Here is a 6191-nt window from a genome sequence, read left to right on the forward strand (position 1 = left end):
GACTGCAGCATCTGTGTGTCTGGCACAGGGATGTGGTGCTGGGAGCCAGGACAAGCCAGGACACCTGGTTCTGTACCCAGCCTCTCTCCTGCAGCCCTGAGGACATTGCTCACCCTTGTGCTGTGCGTTCTCCTCAGTCCTTGGCTGCTTCATCTGCTCAGACTGCTGACTTCCCCCTGCAGATGCTGTCCCCTCACCTGACACAGTGGGGATTTGCTGCCTCATATAAGATTCCTGAAGTTCAGTAATGGCATCTGATGCTGAAGAAGTGCCACCCTTGAGTCACTTTGATTTGGGGATGAGTCAATCTTTGTGATATTCCATAGGGTCACAGCAAAGCAGTTGGTGCCATCCCTGTTGCAGTGGAAGGAGTTTGGGAAAGCACAATGTTGTCACAAAGAGTGCCTGCCTCTGCCTAAGAGATGAGACCAGTAAAAAATTTCATGTTTTGTTTCCTATTCTCAATTAATAATGTTGCTCAGAAAATAACATCTGCTCTCTTAGAAGTATTGTTTTAAAATTTAGAGCACATGGCAAGTGACTCCCCAAGGATTGTTTTCTTCTTATAACATCTTAAACATATGGTCCTAGGTTTGTACTAAAATGAAGTAGAGAATTTACTCTAGACAAGTTGTTAGATAATGTGCATAACATAATTACTATGAAAATTGCTATAACCAATACAGCTATATATAAAGTTTGTGTCTTGCCTTTGGTAATTTAAAATTATTTTTCCCCACTAGATTTTATGATTCTGAATTAGAATTAGATTCAGTTGAACAAAAAACCAAACAACAACCCAAAACCCCCACCCCAAACATAATAGTATGCAGTTCTTTAATTTTATTGGTTTTTTATTCTTTTTTTTTCTTAAATAAGCTCTGTCATATTTGCTCAGTCTTGTAATATTTTTCAAAGCTTCTAATACTGTAAAGTCAGTCTGAGTTTTAAAGAAATGAAGGCACTGTGCTCCTGCAAATCATCATATGTCATTAGGAAAAACTAGAAACACACTGAGCCCTGGTGAAAGCTGTGGAGTGAATCTCAGGAGCTTTTTCCTCATTCTTTCTAAAGTGCTGCAGTAGGTCTAGTTTCATCCAAAGTCCCTGGAGCCCACGGAATGTCGCTAATAGGGAGTGTGAAACCAGCACCTGCTCTGTATCAGTAACTCTGAGCAATGAGCAGGTTTACATCAGAATTAAATTTCTACTGACTGACAAACTCAGTGTATTAATTTTTATCTATTCATTACATAGTCAAAGGCTTTCTTGGAACTGATGGTGAATTTATTAAGATTTGTAGCTGGCCTTTGTTTTTGCACCTGTATTCTAATTCCTAAAAATATTGGCTTTGTCTGTTGATTGCAAGTTGATTGCAAGTTTAAAAGTTGGCAATTGATAAAATCTGTTATAGAGGAGAAAATGATATTCCTATCATTGCTTTGGGGGATAATTTGTGCTAAAAGTTTTCTGCGTTCTGTTGGGGAGCAGCAATCAGATTTATGGTAGTTATTTTTGCTCACTGCATCTTTCAGATATCCTGTTTAAAGCCTTCTCTGTTTAGACATCTGTCTTTGTCCCATTAACTTGATGAGTTTCAATGCTCCATTCATCCATTTCTGCCATAAACAGCTCCATTTTCCTGCTGTCTCCTATTCATAGGACACATCCTTATCTTCCAATGCTACTCCTTCTTACCTTAAATCTCACATGAAAATTAATTTAGGACTGCCCTAAGAAAGACATTAAGAAAGTAATAGCAATCTTTGTCTTAGCTCTGCCTTTAATTTCCTTTTTTTCTTTTATTTTGGACTAGATCCTCAACAGAGGAGGTCCAAGGATGGGAATTGGGAATGGGGGATGCATTAAAGACACTGTGGAGATGCAAACACCTGGGCTGGCCTGAGATGCTGCAGGAGATGATGGAGGTAAGGTTACCTTGGTGGGGAGGAGCAGAGGCAGAGATTGGCCATGCTCTCATCCTCCTGGGGCCTGTGGCACAGTCACTCAGAGAAAGTTCCATGGCTTTGCACAGGAATATGTTATTATAGAGCTGAACTTTCACCTCAGAACAGATGCTGGACACAAAGGCTCAGACTCCAAGATCTGTCTGTGCTCTCTAAGATGTGCTGTTTTAACTGAGCCCTTTGTGCCAAGTCAGGCCTGGCAGTCTCCTCCTTTCTGATCTTTATTGATGTTCAGTCATGCCCAAGGGGGATGTAAATCACATCAAGAAAAGCTCTGGGCTGAATTCTTCCGATGGGCTATCACTGCTAAATGATGAATCTGTTACATAAGCAGGAAAACCCTGTGGGACAGAGGATGTTCAATGAAATTTGTACAGATAATCCATAAACTCTGTCCTCCTGGGAAACAGAACAGAAAGCACTGCTGCTTTGGCCATGAAAGATCTGAGAAGAACACACCAAATCCTGTAATTAAATGACTTTTAGCGTTCCTAAATATTATGTTCCACCTAGACAACTTAAATAGAGTTAACTAGAAGCTAATTAAAAAAGCCTTCTGCTTTTTTACAGTGTATCTGGCTGTTACTGACTGTGGAGAGTTTATCTATTCACAGAACACCATGAATCACTCCCCTGTTTAAGAAAAAAATTGATTGCTGTTCTAATACTTATTGAACACCTATAACAGATGTTTAAATCTCTACAAGTTTGAGATAATTAAAATAATAAATCTCTCCCTATTTGACAAGACTGTTAGCAGAAATCAAAGATATAAATAATCTAGTGGAGCCATGAGACATTATTCTGCCAAATATTGTGATCATATTCTCATGGAAATTTCAGGGCTGATTCTACCATCCTTATTTAGGCAGTGCTCCCATTAGGTGCTGCTGTTGTGAATAGGGCAGTGCTCAGTAAAGGTGCCAGGATCAGGGCTCAGGACAGTACAACAGCAAGGACCTCCAGAGCCTGGCCTTCCCCACAGGGTTAATGTCTCAGCTCTCAGCTGTCCTTGCCTGTATCTCCAAGAACTGGACACAGATCTCCTTTATCCTGTCCTTGGAGTTTGTTTTGCTTCAGTGAATTAATTGTAGTAGTATGTGGGCACCCGCATTTGCACTTTGCACTCACAGGCTGGGAAATGTCAGCTTACACCTGGCCCATGGGCAGGGATGTGAGAAGGGACTCAGCTTCCATCTCCCTTTCTCCCTTTGCAGCAACCAACAGACACCTCCTGTGTCATCAGCAAAAGCTCCTGTGGTCTCCAGCCCTCAGGAGGGGCTGGCACAGCCCCCAGCTGCAGTTCTGTGCAGAGGAATTCAGCGCTCACTGAGTCCAAGAGGAAGAGATTATTGTCCCAAAGCTTGGTACCCTGGGACACGGCAGCGGTGTGCCCTGGCCCAAGGCTTTTGCATCGTTGACTATTTTGTGACCAATATCTGAATGGCTCTTGAAACACAGACTGAAACCATCTCTTGCTTTTTCCAGCTGGATTCTTGATTGTGGTGAGGATGTTGTTGTATCTCCATGCTATCCAGTACTCTGGGAATTAGTTTTTCTGAAGTGAGTTTCTGAAAAGGAGCTAGGCACCAAGATCAGCACAAATGCCAATGGGTTATCCGTGGCCTTGGATAAATCATGGGAATGACTCTGACATACCCTGGGTTTGCTTTGTTGCCTGTTGGGGCAGCAGCAGTGGAGTTATGTGATGTGGTTCATTCCCCAGTGCCATTACCAGAGGGATATCAATCACTGTCACTGCACCAACAAAATTGGTTATCCTGCTGGGTGCTGACAATGAAAGCACAGAACAGTGCAAAGGCAAGAGGACACTATTTGTGTACATGGAGAGGAGTTCCTCTTGTTGCTTCTCTACCCAGGGTCTTGGAAATTGCTGGTTTCCAAAATTTTGTGTGAAGCCCATAAAGACAGCAGAGTAATGTAAATTGTTCGCCCATCCAGCCAACCCCTGATTATAAAGCACATCTAACAGAACTGACAAAAGCTGAGATAAATGGACATCCATTGGGAAAATGAAAAAATGAGTGCTATTCATCCTAGAGGAACCTATAAAACTGCAACACTGTCTTTTCATAAAAGAGCTACAGGACTAGAGGTCTGGATTCACATAATAGGACTCATATGACAATAACTAGACAAGAAACACAAAAACGCCTCAGCATCTAAAGAAAATCAATGTTTTCATCTCACAACAGCCTTGTGGTAGCCTTGTGATTAGCTGTGGCATTCTCTTGTTCTCAGAGTAATGAGTATGTAAAACTGTGTTTTGTATACAATTTCTGGGCACCATGTCAGCTCTTTAGTATCACTTGAAAGGGAGATCAGTGGGAAGGATGCCATGGCAGTGACTAGAAAATAACTTTGCAAGTCTTTCTTGTTTCCTCTCTCCTTCAGCCTTCTCACACTCCCCCAAGAGCCCTGGCTGACAGAGCAGACGCAGCATTGTGTTAAACGTGAATTGTTAAACTCGAGGCAATGCCAGCCTGGGTGAGGTGAGGTGCTCACCCCAGAGCTGCAGCTGGGCACATCCTTGTGCCCAGTCCCTGGCAGCACCTCTGTGCTCCTGTGGCTCTTTGCTTTGCTGTATATTTGTTTTTCAGGTGCTTTAGTAGCACTGAAACTTGTGGTTTGGGGATTTTTTTTTCCCTTTCCACTGTGGCTCTGCTAGCAAAAGAAACCTACCAGCCTTTTGTTCATCAGTTTTTTTCCTTCCATGGCAAATATTTATAAGTAAACCAATCAGTCATTGCTGAGGGAACTCTAATGGTATGCTCCTATGTGGATAATTATTACTTCCTTGTCAGCAAAAGGTTATAAAATTTTCTTTTGGGAAAATGCAATAGAGACTTTTTTCCTGGCAGGCAAATACTGTACAAATGTTTTTCTCTGGATAATACAGCTGAAAAGCTCCTTGTAGGATTACCTGACATAAATGCTTCTGTTAGGCTGATTTCTGTGTCACTGAAAGACTGTTGACTCTTTTCCTAGGAGGCAAAAGAGCTTTCTATGGTTTCTTCCTACTGGGAAAACACTTTTACTGGTTCTGTCAGGAAATTACAAATAAAAACCCACCTTTTTTTTTTTTTTTTAATAAATGCATCAGAATCTTGGTTCAGAAAAGCGGTTAAATACAAGATTAAATCTGTATTTACAGGGACAGATTCTTGCCTGCTCATCAAGGATTGCTCACCTAACCAGGTCCTTAAGTGTTGCAAGTACAAGCTTAGGAGTGAAGTTGAGAGGAATGATTTACTCTCTGACACTGGCAGCACTTGCAGCTGGCTTGGCTGGATGGACTTTATCCTGGAAACGGCTGTCTTGCATTGAACCAAGGCAAGGTAACTGACAGAAACACAGAATCACAGAGCTGTTTAGGCTGGGAAAGACCTTAAACATCATTGAGTACAGCCAGTGAAAGAACACTAAACATGAAGGATACTTGAGGTAGCCATGGCAGTCAGGCAAAGGAGGGGCCCAGAAAAGTGTGTTGGTCCAGGGCAGTGTGCCTGTGCATGGTGGCTGCTGTCTGTGACACTTGTCTCAAGGCCTGGTTTTGTCTAAATTTATAGAAATATATTTTAGAAGGTGTGAGGGTGTGTTTTTTTTTTTTTGATTCTTCCCTTTTTTGCCAGTGATGGTGGGGAATGTTTCTGGCACTTCAGATACTTTTGACTATCAGCTATTGAGGGAAATGTTTGAGAACAGAGTGGGCCTTCACTGCTGGCATGAATCAATGTGTGGTGCATGATATGTGTACAGGAGTCAGAGAATGACACACTCTGGAAAATTATTGCTTTTCACCCTCTTAATTACTACTGCTCTGAGGTCTAGGCTGATGTCTAAGTGCTGTTTCTCAGCTGCTTTATGTCCAAGACAGAGTAATATGATTCTGAGAATTAAGAGGAAATGGAAAATTATTTGTAGTTCAATAGATCTAATTCAGCCTCATTCCTTTCTGTCAGTCTGTCCTCTCCTGCAGATGGGGGTGGCATCTCTGTGCTCCCAGCAGAGCTGAACAGTAGGGGCTGCTCTGGGAGATTGCACAGCTGGACTCACCAAACTTGACACTGATCTCTACAAAATCTTGGGTGTGACTGTGTGAAAGCTGCAGTCAAAGGTGCTGCAGTCTCATCCTGGTGCTCAGCAAAGCTGTGGCTGTCCCAGAGGAAGGGTAGAACTTGCTGCTTGCTCTCTGCACAGTGTG

At 42.4% G+C, this 6191-nt stretch overlaps 1 long non-coding RNA gene across 1 annotated transcript; it reads left to right on the forward strand.

Annotated features, from left to right (window-relative positions):
* The first annotated feature begins 239 nt into the window (after positions 1-239).
* On the forward strand, positions 240-5053 carry LOC141730873 (uncharacterized). The gene is made up of 3 exons (XR_012582728.1): positions 240-431; positions 1816-1927; positions 3184-5053. It is a non-coding gene; the product is annotated as an uncharacterized LOC141730873 (long non-coding RNA).
* The last annotated feature ends 1138 nt before the right edge of the window (positions 5054-6191 follow it).

This window comes from Zonotrichia albicollis, chromosome 14 (assembly GCF_047830755.1).
Source record: "Zonotrichia albicollis isolate bZonAlb1 chromosome 14, bZonAlb1.hap1, whole genome shotgun sequence".
In the NCBI taxonomy this organism is placed as follows: Eukaryota; Metazoa; Chordata; class Aves; order Passeriformes; family Passerellidae; genus Zonotrichia; species Zonotrichia albicollis.